The 15,557-nt window shown below is 50.6% G+C and overlaps 1 protein-coding gene across 1 annotated transcript in view; it reads right to left on the reverse strand.

Moving 5' to 3' along the window:
* Positions 1-13,140, reverse strand: part of B3GAT1 (beta-1,3-glucuronyltransferase 1) — a 27,737-nt gene extending 14,597 nt beyond the window's left edge. The window contains exon 1 of the mRNA XM_039878883.1: positions 13,070-13,140. The gene's annotated coding sequence lies outside the window, so the exon portion shown is untranslated. The remainder of the gene's footprint in view (positions 1-13,069) is intronic.
* Between the last annotated feature and the right edge of the window lie 2,417 nt (positions 13,141-15,557).

Consider the following 15,557-nt stretch of genomic DNA (forward strand, 5'->3'; position numbering starts at 1 on the left):
CCTTCCTTCCTTCCTTCCTTTTTTCTTTCTTCTTCAGATATAGCCTTTGGATTAGATTTAGATTCTGATTAGGTAAAAAAGGAAAATTGGAGTTTGGTTTCATGTGGTATTGTACAAGTGAAAGCCCATTCTGGTTCATTGCAGGAATTTGAACAGAATAAGATATTGGCCCTGGTGGATTTTACTGAAGTTCCCTGAGTCAAGTAGCTCACGGTCTTTAGGCAGAAGGTCCAAGTCTCAATGTAGGAGGCCCTTCAAGTGAAAATCAGGTGCTTCATTTTGTGGGGACATTATGTTGCTGCTCTCTGCTGGGGCTTGAGCACACAGATGGCTCAGCTTCTTAAGAGTGGGGACAGGGGGAGGGTGCAGCAACCAGGGAAACAGCTAGCTGGAGGATACAGACCTGATGGAGAACTGTGAACAATTGGACAATGGTCAGCAGGTCTGTGGAAGCACCCTCAATGCGAGCCACCACCTGGTGTGTCATGAGGGGTGACTGCGCAGGACTGAGTGAGAGAAGGCATTCAGCCCGAATGTGCTTATTATCCACAGGACAGTGGACAGTCTCAATCTGGCTGACAGGGAGCAGCATATGGCCACTCAGTCCTTCTCTAAATGATGGGGGAATGCAGTGACGATCAAGAGTAGCTTTGGAATTTTGGGGACTGGGGAGCTGTCCCTGCAGAGAACTCTGCATCCCAGCTGGCATTCCATTTGGGCTGGGTCTGGGGAGAGGTTTGGTCTTGGAAATTGTTACCTCCCTGCATCCTTTGCCCTCCTCTCTTGCTATGTTTCCATCCTTGCCCCAGGCCCATTCTGGTGGCCATGCCGGCTTTTTGAAAAGAATGTCATTGTTCCCAAGACAAGTGCATTAGTTTTCTACTGATGTCTAACAAGTTATCACATACTTAGCAGCTTAAAAAGACATGCATCTATTATCTTCAGTTTCTGTGGATCAGGAGCACAAGCACGGCTTAGCAGGGACCTCTGCAAAGTATCAGTTGGCCTGCGTGCTCCTCTGGAGGGCTGACCGGAAAAGAATCTGCTTCTATGATCACTCGGGTTGTTGGTGGAGTCCACTGCCTGGTGGTCATAGGACTGAAGGCAACATTTCTTGCTGGCTGTTGGCTGGGGGATGCCTTCCACTCTTAGAGGCTGCTGGAAGTTCCTTGCCACATGGGTTTTTCCAACATGGCCACTTACTTTATTAAGCCAGCAAGGAGAGAATCTAGAGAAAGTCTGCTAACAAGATGGACTCCTATATAACATAATGTAATCATGGGAGAGATTGCACTTCTGTCAAGTTCTATTGATTACAGGTCAGTTACAGGTGCCATTCACACTGAATGGGATGCCTTCATACAAAGGCATGGACAGCAGGAGTCAGGGGCTGCGGGGGACACCTTAGAGTCTGTCTATCACAAAAAAGATGCCAGGTCATCTTGACCCTCAGCTCTTGTCTTGCCCCAATAGCTTCTGAGGGTGATGACAAAACCTAATCACAGTCATAAGCCTTCTGTTATTTTCCTTCCACCTTCTTTTGCTCTCCTTTGTCTTGAAGAGTAGCACATAGAGATATTCTGAGCCCTGAGTCAGACAGCCCTGGGCAATGTAATAGGGCCTCTCTTCCTGTGCTGTGTGCCTTGGGCAAGGTGACCTCTCTGAGCTTTGGTTTTCTCATCTGTAAAATGAGAATAAAAATAGTGCTTTCCCCATTAGGTTTTTAGGGTGATTAGAAAAAAAATCAATATAAACTATCTGGTCCAAGATTGGTGCCAATAAATAGAAGCTATTGTAATTATCAACCTGGAAAGGGCCTGGAATGAGTCTACTTGCTTCCCTCTAAGTTTCTCCAGCTGAACTTCTGGCTGCTGGAAGGCAGGATGGAAGCTGCAGACCCAGAAAGTCTCATTTCACCCCAAAAAGAAGAGGCAGTGAGGAAGAGTTGTTGAGAAGGGGCACCTCCCTGTCTCAAGGGCTAACGTTGGCTTTATGCGGTATGAGCCTCTTTGATTTCTCTTGGGCTCTGTTTCTCCACATCTAGTGTGGAGTTGTTACGCTTTCTTTATTGTTTGGCATATTCCATCATGACCTTAAATTAATCATGACTAAGATCCAAACATCATCTTTCTTCCTAGAGCAGCTCCCACTGGGCTTCTTTCTGGCATCTGTCTTGGCAACCAACATGAAATCCCAGGACTGTCCTCAATTCCTCCTCCTTCTTATATCAGCTGGGCCTTAGCTCCTTTGGCCTTGGGGAGACGGCCTCCAATGCTGGTCTAGGTCATACCTTTGCTTTTATAGCCCCCAATCGTGATTTTTCTTGAGTCCACACCACTGCCTGAGCTACCTTACTGACTTGCTCATGCTCAAAACCTTCTGCATCTCCCCCTGACTGCAACTTACTTCACTCAGCATTCAAGGCTTTGTGCCATGGCCCTACTCCACTGCTCTAACTGCATCCCCTCCTGTTTCCTATCTACCTTCCATCCATGATAGTCTCTGACCTCTGCAGTCCAGCACAGTGCCGCATTCTCTCTCTGCAGTGCTTGTGAGAGCTAGAAGCAGGCCAACCTGCTCAGTCTGTTCAGATTGTAATTCCCCATTCCCACCCAGAGCCAGGGTCTGGGCCCGCTTTAGGGAAAGAAGATGTAGTTTAGAGTCAAGATGCCAAAAGAGAAAGCCAGGCCTGGCCCTCACAAGCTAGCATCCCCTTTACTTCCTTTCAGCTACAACCTTGATTCTACAACTTGGCCTCTGATCTTTGCTGCTTCTCTTTGACAAACCTTTGCCATCACCCAGCATGGGTGTGTGTGTGTGTACCTGGGCCTGCTGGCTGTCACAGGTCTTTGCCTTGGGGAAGTCTGAGTATCAGTTTGGTGTTTGTGCCCTTCTGCCTTTTTCCTCACCACTCTTTCATTGTTATCTGATTTGGGAAGATGTCAGCCTTCCATTGGTGAATGAGGTACCCTCAGTTTTACTCAGGACAGTGGCTGGGACTGAAGCTTCTTTTCTGACAACTCATTGAGGCTACCCCAGTAAACTACAGAGCCCCTTTCTGAGAGTTCTCACAGGCCAGACCGCCCTGAGCTTATTTAGCTCATTTTTTTCATTCACATGCACATGCATATGTGGGCTCATGGCCAGCACTCCACCTGAATAAGCATGTGTGTGTTCTCGGGCACAGGTATGCACGCCCTTGGCTGGGTTTGGTTATTACTTCTGAACTCTGTTGGAGAAATTTGTGATTGGGTCTCTGTTTAAATAGGAGATTATTTCACATGCCCTTGGCATTCAATGGCCTCAGATCCTAGAACACACAAGTAGAAAGGCCAATTCACTTTCTCAGCTATGCTGAGGAGACAGCCTCCCCGACAAAAACTACTGATAACTCGATGATTTACACAGTAGTGATTAGTGACTTCCCACGTGATTTCACATGGGTCATCTCATTTAATCACTATACCTTGTAATTCCAAAGCTTTATTCTTGTTTTATGGATGAAGAAACTGAGACATGAGGGGACTGAGTGTTCCAGGTGTCTCTGGTCCAATCAGACAGTGGCCTGGTCACACCCCTGCCTGAAGCCTGCTCCTCATCCCCTTGGGTAGCAGTGGCCCTCACAGGGGGCCTGGTAGCACAGCTGTCACCTCTCCTGGCCCGAGTTCCCTACTGGCTCCCTCCCAGGGGCACTCTCCTGCTTCTGCACTGGGCTCAGTGGAAACATGGGTTCTTCCTCCTAGCCAGGGTGCCTGCATCAGGTGCCTGTGCTGAAGTTGCCTCCCCTGGCCTTGTTCATTAGGGATTTTGTGACCATATAGTTTGTTATCCAAACTAGGGCTCCCTGAGAGTGTGCTGAGCTGAGGAAACAATAACAGTAGTCAACATATCAGCAAAAAGTGTGGTTAGGGACTGGTCTGGGAGCAGTGGGCAGTGGTCGGTGAGCAGCCAATGTCAGCCTGTCCTCAGCACTATCTTTTTCACCCTCGTGTTGTTTAGGCCACCCTCTGCCTCAGTTTCTCTTGGTGCTGATGTCTGTGTGGTTCTGGGTGAGAGTGCTGACCAGGTAAGACTCTCTCAAGCTTTGCGTCCCCCTCTGAAGCCTTCCCTCGCTGTGCTCCTCCCCAGGCCTGACTGTTCACAGGGTCCACACAGCAAATGCCAAGCCATGTAACCTGCTGTGTACTTTTTTGTTTTCATTTTTGTTCCCAGACCTTGGGCCATGGGCTTCTGTGGATCCCACCACAGGGCCCAGGCCTGACACAAAGCAGAAGCTGCACCAATATCTCTGTGACTCATTTTCCTTATCTGTAACTCTTACTGGGCTATTTTTAAGACCAAATGAGGGAATCCACAAAAAAATATCTAGCATGGGGCCTGGTACACAATTAGTACTAAAAATGTTTGCTAATATAACATATAACAGTAATTAAAACAACCACCACGTTTTACAACTCAGCTGAAACCAATTGCCTGGAAGAGAGGAGAAAGAAAGGGGCACCTCAGCTCCTTCTTCATGGGTCAGCACTGACAGGCCTCTGGGGCAATTTTTCTAGACGATTCCTCTCTCCAAGGACGAGGCTATGCTGAAGTTGGACTCCATAGAAAGTGAGCGTGTTGGCATGGAGCAGTGTGATAAACAAGGGTGTGTGTGCAGAGGCTGAAGAAGGGAAATTTGCCACAGGCCAAGCCCCTGAAACCTGGGGCCCTGGGCTGATTCTCCCTGCCCTGCTCTGATCTCCAGGCAGGCTGGCTCCCTCTTGCTGTAACTTTCACCAAGGTTTCCCACTGTGGCCTCAGCATAGCACCCCTGGCTGGGCACCGCTATGTCCCTCTGGAAACTGAGCTGGGGACTGAGAGGCCTTGCTACAGGCAGACAGCCTGGGCCTGACCTGGCGTTGGGACCCTGTCCCCCATTAGTCCTGTGTTCTAGCCCATAGACTCACACTCCTCGGGGAAGGACTGGGGATTTCAGAAGGTCAGGTGTCACCTCTACCTCCAGAACTGTCAAAACATTCTCCTCTTGTGGCCTTGGGGTTGAGAGCTGGCTGTCAGCAAGGGTCTAGGGCCATAGACCCCTGGGCCTTATCATTTCCTGCCCTTTCTCCCCAGCTCCCCTACTTCATCTGTTACTGTTGCTCTATCTCCTAGGTCCCTCCTGCAGAGTCAGCTAACCCTATTGCCTAGATGATAAATAGTTAACAAAAGGTGTTGAAAGGGGTAGGTGGGGGAGCCCAGCCCAAGAAGGCCAGTGAGCCTAGATTGGGCAACATGCACTCCCACTTTGAGCAAGCAGTCATGAACATGATGAAACGAGGGTTCCTAAATCTCAGTCACCCAGATGGCAGGTTATGCTGACACTGTGCTTTATAAGGTTGTGTATTATACAGATTGCCAAGATGGAGCCTGAACACTGCAAAGGCATGTACTAAGGCAGGCTTCTCACATCCATAGGGGTTCTCGGGGTCACCCAGGGCTCCAGACCCCAGCGGAGAGTTCTAGGAGTAAGGGGTAGATTTCTTTCTCAAGGTCTCAGGAAGGTTGGCAGGGTAGTGAGGGGTCTGGAACAGAATGCAGACATCACCTCTGCCTGAGTGCTCTTTCCTCACTATGCCTCCACCAGCTGAGCTCCTGCTTGGCCTTCAATGATTGGCAGGTGCACTCATCTTGGAGACACTGGGGATGCTCAGTTGTTACTGCATGGTGAAGGGATCTACCAGAGGCCCAAACTGGAAACCGTTCTCAAATAAAATGGGGCTCCTTCCTCTCTGTGTTCTCCTGATGCCTGCTACACATGTTTATCTCGGAGCATGCAGGTATCTGCTGGGCTCCTACCCTGAGATAGCCCATGGGTGCTTTTCACTCATGGAGTGGCATTGAAGAACTCATCAATCAGTTAAACAAAATGTGCTATAGTCATACAATCGAATACTATTCAGCCTGAAAAAGGAAGAAAATCCTGATACATGGTGTGACATGGATGAAACTTGAGGACATTATGCTAAGTGAAATAAGCTGGTCACAAAAGGACAAATACTGTATGGTACTACAGGCGATACCTAAAATGGCCAAACTCAAAGAGACAGAATGGTGGTTACCTGGCACTGGGGAAAGGGAGAAGTGGGGAGTTGTTGTTTAACAGATATAGTTCCCAATCCGTAAGATGAAAAAGTTCTGGATATGAATGGCTGCACAACAACATGAACGTATTAATACTATTGAACACTAGAAATGGTTAAGATGGTAAATTTTATGTTATTTATTTATTTTTTTACCATGATAAAATAAAAGAACCTGTGTCTGGAAGGGCTGGCTAGATTCTTCAACGACACACCTGGGACACTGAGTGGGTGGAGGTGGTCAGAGGGCTCTTTCTGCAGTGGGGCTGAGGTGAGTACCTGCATGTGGTGTCAGGTGGGGCTGGTAGGTGTACCTTCCTGTTTGATGTCACTTGGGAGTGTCACCATGAGGAAATCAGCACAGGGCATGTCTGGGAGAGCACCTCTCAAAGGGTCCAGACATGCTGCTCGGAGTAAGCAGGACATGGCTAGAGAAGTATGCATGCACATGTGCGCACATGCACATGCACACACACACACACACACACACACACACACACACACATGGCAGCCTGCTGTGTCTCTTAGTTGTGGAGACTGGAGAGTGGTGGAGATTGGGAGGAGCTGGGACACTTGTTCCCAGAGAGAGAGAGATTTACAGGTCGGAGAAGTTAATATCGACAAATAATGAGTTAAGTGAGTAATACTTCAGCTTAAGTTTAGAAACTGATGGAAAAAGAAAATAACATGCCCAGAGGCTGTACATCAACTTAAGCAGACTGGTGGCATGGTGAGCCACCTGCTGCCTGGGAGTGAGGGTCCTTGGCCTTTGACGGTCAATCCCTCATAAGTATTGGCCAGGACATCCCCGTGGAACAAATGCTTGCCTTTCCTGCTCTGTGCAAGGGGTGGAGGAGAAACCAGCACAGGGACTGAGCTGGGGATGCTCAATCTACAGCCAGGAGGGCCACATGAAGGCAGAGTAGTGTGGCCTGATAGCTAGGACTGCATGATTCCATTAACTGCACCTCCCAGGGGACACAGCGCTAACACCTCTGGGAGTTAGCACCTACCTCCAAGGGCATTGGGATGTTGGTCAGAGGAGAGTTGGGCTGAGGATGGTCCCCAGATTTCATCAAGCTTAGGGGGACACACCTGATAGGACCCTCAATCAATTAATGGAGGTCTGGAGGACTTCAGGCCTAGACTGAGCAGGAGCCAGGCAGCCCAGAACCCAAGTTTCAAGCCAGCGAGGGCCCCTGACAGCTTACCCAGCCTGATGATTTCCAGGCTGACCTTATTGCTCTGGTCAGAGTGTGCATGGATGTACTATCGCAGGCTAATGATTCACTGATTTAATTAAAGTTTTGTATGTATTTTTAATGTGTTGCCTGTGGCCTGAAGGATATGACCTTCCCTGGGGCCCTGTCAGAGATAGTTTAGGCTGATTCTCTTGGGCCAGTTGTCAGAGGGGGAGAGAGGAGGTCTGTTCTAGCCTGGGTGAAAGGGGCTTTGGGGTCTCAGTGTCAGCCTCTTAACTCTGAGCCCCAGGTTGGCTGCTCCTGCTGCCCTCTGTACCTCTCTGTCCTGTCGAGGACAGGCAGTCTGAAAGAGAGGGAGGGGCGGGGAATTAGGAGACTTAGGACATACTCTAGGACAAGGCACTAAAGTGCCATGTGCCAGAGATAAGAGAGGAACCTCTCTGGGCAACATTTTCCTTAACTATAAAAAGAAGGAAGCAATCTAGAGTCACCGAATCTTAACTCTGGGACAAGCTTTACAGGTCAAACAATCTCTTGTGTCCATCTTCATTTGTGACTACAGATGGCAGCTCCTTAGACCCATTTCCTCTCCCCTTCTGCCTTCAGGCAATGTGGCTGATAGGTTCCTTCTCTCTCTTGCCTCGTGCTCCTGGGACATTTTGTGGAGAGCTAACCGAGGTTAGTGGTATAATTTGGGTGGGGAAATGTTTACGTGGCTTGTGCTCCTCATATTTTAGATTAGGAAACGGAGGCTCTATGAGAGTCCCCACACAGTGAGTTGCTGACCCAGCTATGACTAGAACCTGGGGGTCAGCCAGCTGATCTCTAAATCCTTTCAGGCCAAGGGTCTTCTCCCTTCTGGCTACTTCCCTCTGCTGAGCTCAGGGCAGTGGCTTCCTAGCTTTCTTTGCCTCGGGACCAGGGAGGGGGTGAGCCCAGGCGAGAGCTCCTCAAGTCCTCGTTCTATCCTCCCTCAGCAAGATGCTGGAAGCAGCTGGGACTTCATTTTCTTCTTTTATTTTGAATGTATGGGGGCTTAGGAAATGCTTTCTGGTGAGAATAGTTCCAATAAAACAGAATCGCAGTTGCATCCACTTCCAAAAATGTTAACCCCTGTTTATCTGGCACAGTTCATTTATAAAGAAGGACACGTTCCTCATCTCAATTTCTCTCTCAGGGTCGAAGGGTGGGGAAGTGATACAGGGGTTATTACCTGGCCACATTCCCATCACAGGTGAGGAAACTGAGGCTCAAGAAGGGTCAGGGATGTAAGCAAGGTCACATGCTGATTACTGACAGCCCTAGCACCTGGTATCATGCCTGGCATAAAGTAGGCTCTTTCAATTCATGAGGACCAAGAGGACTTCAGGCCTGGGCTGAGTGGGAGCCAGGCAGCCCCAGAACCCAAACACACCCAATAAGAGTTAAGGAAATTGTTAAATAAATTAATAATAAAAATTACTAAGCAAAGCACTGTTTATTGCATGTTCTGAGTGATTACCATGATTAACTGTAATGACTCATTCCTTCCTTGTAGACATTACTATCCACATTTTAGAGATGAGAAACCTAAGGCACAGAGAGGTTAAGTAATGTCCCAAGGCCACACAGTAGTAAGCGGCAGAGCTGGGATTTGGGTATCAACAGTTGGGCTCCAGAATCCATGCTTTTAGTCACTTGTTTAACAATGTAAAGTCTATAACAGCACTTTCCATTTGAACTTTCTCTGATGCTGAGAACGTTCTGTATCTATTCTGTCCAATATGGCAGCCACTAGCCATGTGCAAGCTCTTAAAATGTGGCTGCTGTGACTGAGGGACTACCCACCACAGCGGGGAACGCAGCCCACCTCACATCTAATTTTGGGTTCTAAGAGTTTCTGAATGATGTTTAAATAAATAGTCCAGTCTTAAGACTAGAGACTCATGGCCTCAGCAGCCAGATTGCTCAACTGCATCATTAGGAAGGAAGCAAGATGAAGAGAAGTGAAGGAGAGAGGTGAAGGAATGCTCCCAGCCACATACAGCCTATGAGGGAAGACCGGCAGAACCAGGTCCCCAGTCTTAGGTCTGGTCCACTCCTAATAACCAAAGCATGCCTTCTTGTCTCTGTTCTCTCTGCTCCCTCCATCCTTCTCTCCTTTATGGAGCAACAATAATGGCTCACATTTCCTATATACAAGAAGAGAGAAACTCTGCCCATGGCTCTAATACTGAGCTGTGGGACCCACAGACCTGTGGGCAAGGTTTGATCCCGGATCCAGTCAACTCTTGGTGATCCAGACTGAGACTCTCCACTTTTGGGCTTATTGATGGCAAAGCCCTAATCTCTGCCAGCACTTGGCTGGGAAGCTACCGGCCCTGCTGTCAGCTGGTGTGCGCAGGGAGTGCAGACTCATTTTAATATTGGCTGGAGCTAAACCTCATTAGAAAAGTAAATTTGCTGTAGCTGCAAGAAAAAAAAAAAAGCAACCCACACAATCCTTTCAAAGCTAAACAGAAAAACCTTGATTTTAGATTATTTGATGCTTTATGTTCTGAGTACTGGCCCAGAGCCTGGAACACAGTAGGTGCTCAGTCAAGGTCTGTGGAAGAGAGAGGAATTTTGAGTGATCTCTGTCCACATTGACATCTTTCAGCATGGTTAATGAGAAGCCACAGGTCTGGAGCCCTTGCAAGTTACATGAAGTTTTTTTAGACAACCATTGGCTAATAAATTGGAATAATTACATTCACTATTAGTTAGACATGGAAATATTGTTGCTGTTGTTCTGCAAGGGGACACGCCCCAGGTGGGTCTGGAGAAAATTCAGAGTCTGGAGGTGTGGCGAATCAGAGGAGTGGCGTGGGAGATGATGCAGACTACAACTATTCCAATATGATGGGCTCCAGGCCTGGCCAGAGAATTGCTGTTCCAATTCTAGAGCCATCCAGATCCGGGAGGACTATGAGGGAGGGTATATAAAATAAATACATTAAATTAACATTCATCTAGCACTTCACCTAAAAACAGCCTGGTGAGAGGAGGGTTCCTTAAGTTCTAGGCCTTTAGGAAACTGGAACTTAGAGGGCACGGTTTCCCCCAAAGTCCACTCAGTTGGTCCTTGAAGGAGCTGAGGCCAGTTCCTTGGTCTGGATGAGAGCTTGTGCTCTGCACTGCACTGCTTCCTTGTACCCCAATGCTCTTCAGCAGGGTTCCCAAAGCTCTTCTTGCTTGGAGGCCTGGGGGTGCATGAAAGAGGTTTTTCTTTTTCCTCCTCCCCAGTGCCAGGTTTACCCAGTGTCCACACCCTTCTCTACCCCATTGTATCCCAGGACCATAAGGGATGGTGGGGTAGGGACCAGGAGGTGGGGGGCAGGGGAGCCTTCAGCACTGGGCAATGGCCCAAGTGAAGAGGTCTCCCTGAGTGATCTTCAGGGAGATCCTCCTTCTGCCTTCAGGCCTTCCTTTGAACTACTGTGCCATTCATCAGAGCCACAGAAAGAGCTTTCCTCAGAAGACTGACTGCTCCACCCAGGGGCCTCCCTGCCCTTGTGGATGACTGCCACTTGGGGACCTTGGGAAGGAGAGTGCTTGAGTTGGCCCCAATGGTATCACTGGGCTAGCCAGACTTTGCCTTTGGGCCTCCCTCCATTGTTCTGTGAGCGCGCTTTTGTGTCTTTTGTCTGTTGTCTCGTGCTGGATCCTCTGCTTGCTTCAGACTCTCTCAAATTCTCTCTCTTCCTGAGCCCTGCCTCTTTTCTTTTCTAGTTCTCAGCAGAGGGGAGCTCTTGGGCATTTCTGTGCTAGCTCATTCCCCTTTTTCAGCCAAACTGATCCAAAATGCTCACCTATCCTATAGCCTGACTCCCTACCGGCTCACCCTCTTGCATTTCTCACACTGGCAAAACTCCTAACCTGCTTCATCACTCTATGCTCCACAAACAGAAGTACGGCTGACTTGGTCCTTTCACCTCTCAAAAACTACTGTGGTAAAATCCAGCTCTATCCAGAGGCCTGAGTCAGGGAACTGGGCTAACCCTCCACACACTTTCTTGGGAGCCCCTCATCTCTGAAATGGGCCCCAGTCCTGTCACTGGAGCTGTCCCCCTTCAGAGGTTTACCTGACCTATGCTTCAGATAAACCAGTTAGCGCTCATTCATCCAGAAACCTACATGCACATACTCAACCCAGCACATATGAGTTTCCAACATGCCTGAACATGGAGTGATTTCCCAGGCTTCTATGAGTCAGGTACAGATATAGGCACAGCAAGCCACTTGGCTCCTGGGCTGAATGGGGCACAATTCCCTTAACCCTCCTTGTTCCATTAGCGAGACTTCCTGCTCCCACCAAAAGGGCAAAGGGAAATGGCATGCAGCTCCAGAACCTTTGGGAGTGCTGGGAATGGACAGGGCAGAGTGGTCAGTCTCTTTGAGGGTCTCGTGGGGAAGGGTCCTCATTCCATATGAAAGAAGAAGGGACTTGATGTAAGTCCAGTAAAACCAATAATGGTCACCACTAAGCAGGTTCTGGGAGGAAATGTCTCCATCTTTGCGGTGGCTACGGGCAGAAATAGGGAGACAGTGGGGAAACAGAAGACAAATCTCAGAAAATCCTAGAGAAACAGTCCTGTGAGGCAACAGGCCCCTCGACCCCAGTAATTTAGGAAGCTATGTGACTCTCATTTCCACATACACATACAATAACTTCACAGTGCTATATGCAGAAGGATATCCCCATCCAATCAATCCTTTTAAACAGTGCATGGCATACAACCTAACCTCAGAGTCCCACAGGTACACCACCAGAATGGTAGTCATGCAGACAGAGCTACCCCCACTGGAATGGGGCTAGCAACAGTCAGCGAAGGCCGCCTTCACACTCCTATGCATTAGAAATCCCGAGTTCTTCAGCTCTAGCTTCTACAAGAACCCATCAGAACAGTGCATAGCTGAGACTAGGCCTGACCAGGTGAGGAAGGAAAAGGGGAGGTTAGTTAAGACCTTATTTATATATGTGTGTGTGGTTCTTGACCTTAGCTGTTTGATACTAGGCTGTCATTTCCTTTCCCTGGCACTGTTGGATCCTGTGGCTTCCTTCTTTTCTGTCTTACCTCTCAGCTTCCTTATCGGAAGTTGTATGCTCTGACTTTAAAGGAATTAGGACCTCAGGTCTGAGCCCAGGTACAGAGGGTTGGGTGGTGAACTTGGTCATACCTCCTGCCTCCTTGACACACTGAAGGTCCTAAGGACCCTTTGCTACCACCTCTCAACCCCACTGCCTCCCCAACAGAGCTGCAGAGCTTGGGTCTCCTGATGAGCTCACTTGTCAGTGTCTGGAGCCTTAGAGCCATTGGGGATGACTGCTGGGGAGCAGGGATGCAACTGGGGTTCTGGGCAACCAGAAACCACCTGCTGAGGTGTAAAGGAACGGGAGATCTAAGAGCCTGGGCCAGTTCTTAGAAGCTGCTGCGAACCAGCTCTCCCTTTAATGCAGGGCCTGAGGAGGGCAGGCATCACCCAGATTTTGTTTCATAGCCCATCAGAGGCAGGCAGCGCCTCCCAGCCCCGGCCGTTCCCGGCCCCCTTTCCAGCTGTCCCCGCTGCGCGCAATAACCACTCATACAGGCAGACACACACACACACTGCCCACACACACACACACACACGAACACCCGGGAGGACATGGCGTGGATACAGATGGGGGCGCATAAAGAGGCTTTGTGCGCGGCGGCGGCGCCCGCGAGGGGCACGGGGGGCACTGACCTGCGGCGGAGAGTCGGGCTCGTCCTCGGCGCGGTCCATCGCGGGCGGCGGCCCCTACACCCCGGCCCCGGCGCCCCTAGGCTGCTGCCCTGGGCCGCGCGCGCCTCTCTCCCCGGGGGCTCTCAGGCTGCCGGCCCCCGAGGGCCACTTCATAGCCGCGGGGTCCGCGCGTCCGCCGCTCTGGCCCGGCCGCCCGGCCCGGCTGCTCCTGGGCTCAGCTAGGCAGCGGCCGGAGCCCAGAAGCGCGGAAGACGCCGGCAGAGACCGCGGAGGGCTGGGGCCAGGAGGGGAGGCACGGGGAGAGGGGCGCAGGGGGCCGGGGCGCGTGGCCGGAGCCGAGCCGACCAGGCCGGCTCGGAGTCCCCTCGGCGGCGGCGGCTGCGCCGGGGCGGCCGCGACTCTGACAGCGCCTCCTGCCCCGCCCCCACCCCACTCCCCGCCTCCACCCCCTACTCCCCGCCCCCGAGCGAGCTTGAGCTGCCGGCGGGACCCACTGCTAACGGTCGGTACCAACCTCTCCAGCTAGGGCGGGGAGCGCGAGGAGGGAGGCCGGCAAGGACCCCCCCTCTCCGGGATTGGTTTCACCTCCCCCCACCTTCCCCAACACCCTTCCCAGTGGAGGCGGCTTCAGCTTGAGGCGCGGGAGCAGGGGCTGCGGGCGGGGCTCGAACGCAGCCCGGTTCTCGGCTCTCTAGAGTTAAAGCTCGCCCGGCCCGCTGCCTGCACTCCCATCCCACCCCGCCTCCATCCTGACTGTTCCTGGCGCCCAGCTTGGCAGCCTTTCTCAAAGGGTGATTGTTTCCGGGCTGGGCATTGGGGGGCGGTTCTCTGGGACCAAAAGGCAGAGCTGGGGAGCAGGGATGATGCGGCTATCCCCATGGTTTCAGGCACCCCGCAGTGGGAGATGGCTGGTGGGGGCGGATGGTACCTGCCAGAATGCAGGGGTACCTGTGTGGGATGGAGATTGGGGTCCTTGGGCGCTGGCTAGTAGGGCAGCCCCACATGTAGGCACTGCTGCCTTGCCAAGGGCATATCAACCTGCAGAGCGCCAGCTTCAGCCCCCTCCCGCAGTGCCCTGGACATTCCAAAGGGAAGGCGGGGAGGCAATGGGTGGAATAGAGAGGAAGCTGGAAGTGGGCAATGGAGCAGAGATGGAGCAAAAGGGTCCAGCAGGCTATCCAAGTATTTCCTAGAGTGCCTTCTGCAAAGAGGTCCCTAATTGTTTCCAGCTTGTGTGTGCTAGGCGGACTGGAGGCTGTGTGACCATTGAGTCTGTGTGTGTGCATGTGTGTGAATGTATATATATATGGTGCAGATGTAGCCACGGCATGAAGTTCTCTATGTAGATACTTCCAAATGCTCCTTCGTCAAGTTGTCAGAGACTCAGAAGCTTTCCTCATACATGTTTTAAGGGTCGGTATCCCCTAGATGGTCTTCCTGGACACCTGTAGTCAGGGCCACCCTGTGTCCTCTTCACAGCCCCAGGAGAAGGCCAGCTCTGGTAGCTGGGGTTCTGACCTTGGCCAGCTGGGTGGATGTCAGTGCCTTTTAGCAGCTGAAACTATCCCACAAGATCTGACATTTCTTCCCCTTGCCCTATCACCAACTCCAGACTCACTGTTGGGCATTGCTGCATCAAAGTTATATCACCAGGCAATGTGTTTCTATGTACTATGGGCTGATACTGAGAATCACAGGACCCCTTTCCCTGCCCTGGTTAGTACCAAGCCAGGCCTGGATCCTTCCACTGAATAGCTGAGTATAAGTTGTGGTTGGGGGATAGGGTAAGGGTTGGGGCAGTGGCTTTAGAATCAGGCACTTTAGTAAAGACCTTGAGGTGAGGTAAAAGCCCCACCATCCATACCATCCCATAAACATTTGACAATATAATTAATAATGACTATCTCTAGGGATAGCTGTTTCTCCTTCTCACTCCCTCTTCTGTTCCTGCATTTAATAATCCTCTATGCCAGCAAGGAAGTTCTTCCAAATCTAACCTGAGTACCTCCTGCTACAGTGCAGGATCATTTCCTCATTCTCTGAATGAAGCATAAACTACAGCAAGCCTTTTTCCTTCCAATATTGGAAAAAGCCTGGCTCCTTTAGACTCTGCTAAAAGAACCTTTCTTGAGATCATGTTTTCCTTGCCTCCATATTCTGCTTCCTCCTAGGACTCTACCCCAGCTGGAGGGATGGGAAGGTCAGGTGCAAAAGCGAGAAAGGATAGGGAACTGCACCAAGCGGAGACCTGGTCATCAATTTGTGTGGAGTACAACTGCCTCTCTTCAGCTGAGCTAGCCATTCCCAATCAAAAATTACCAAATGGTATGGTAGAAAGGACCTTGAAGAGTTTCTAGTTGTAGCCACTCATTTTACAAACAAAGAAACAGGCCAGAGAGAGACCATCAGCAGTGTGTGGAGTATGTGCGTGAGGGCATGATCAAATCACGCCCATTTCTCCATCACTTCCCCCAGGACAGGGTACAGT

The sequence above is a fragment of the Pteropus medius genome, unplaced genomic scaffold (genome assembly GCF_902729225.1).
Source record: "Pteropus medius unplaced genomic scaffold, Ma_sr-lr_union100, whole genome shotgun sequence".
Classification (NCBI taxonomy): Eukaryota; Metazoa; Chordata; class Mammalia; order Chiroptera; family Pteropodidae; genus Pteropus; species Pteropus medius.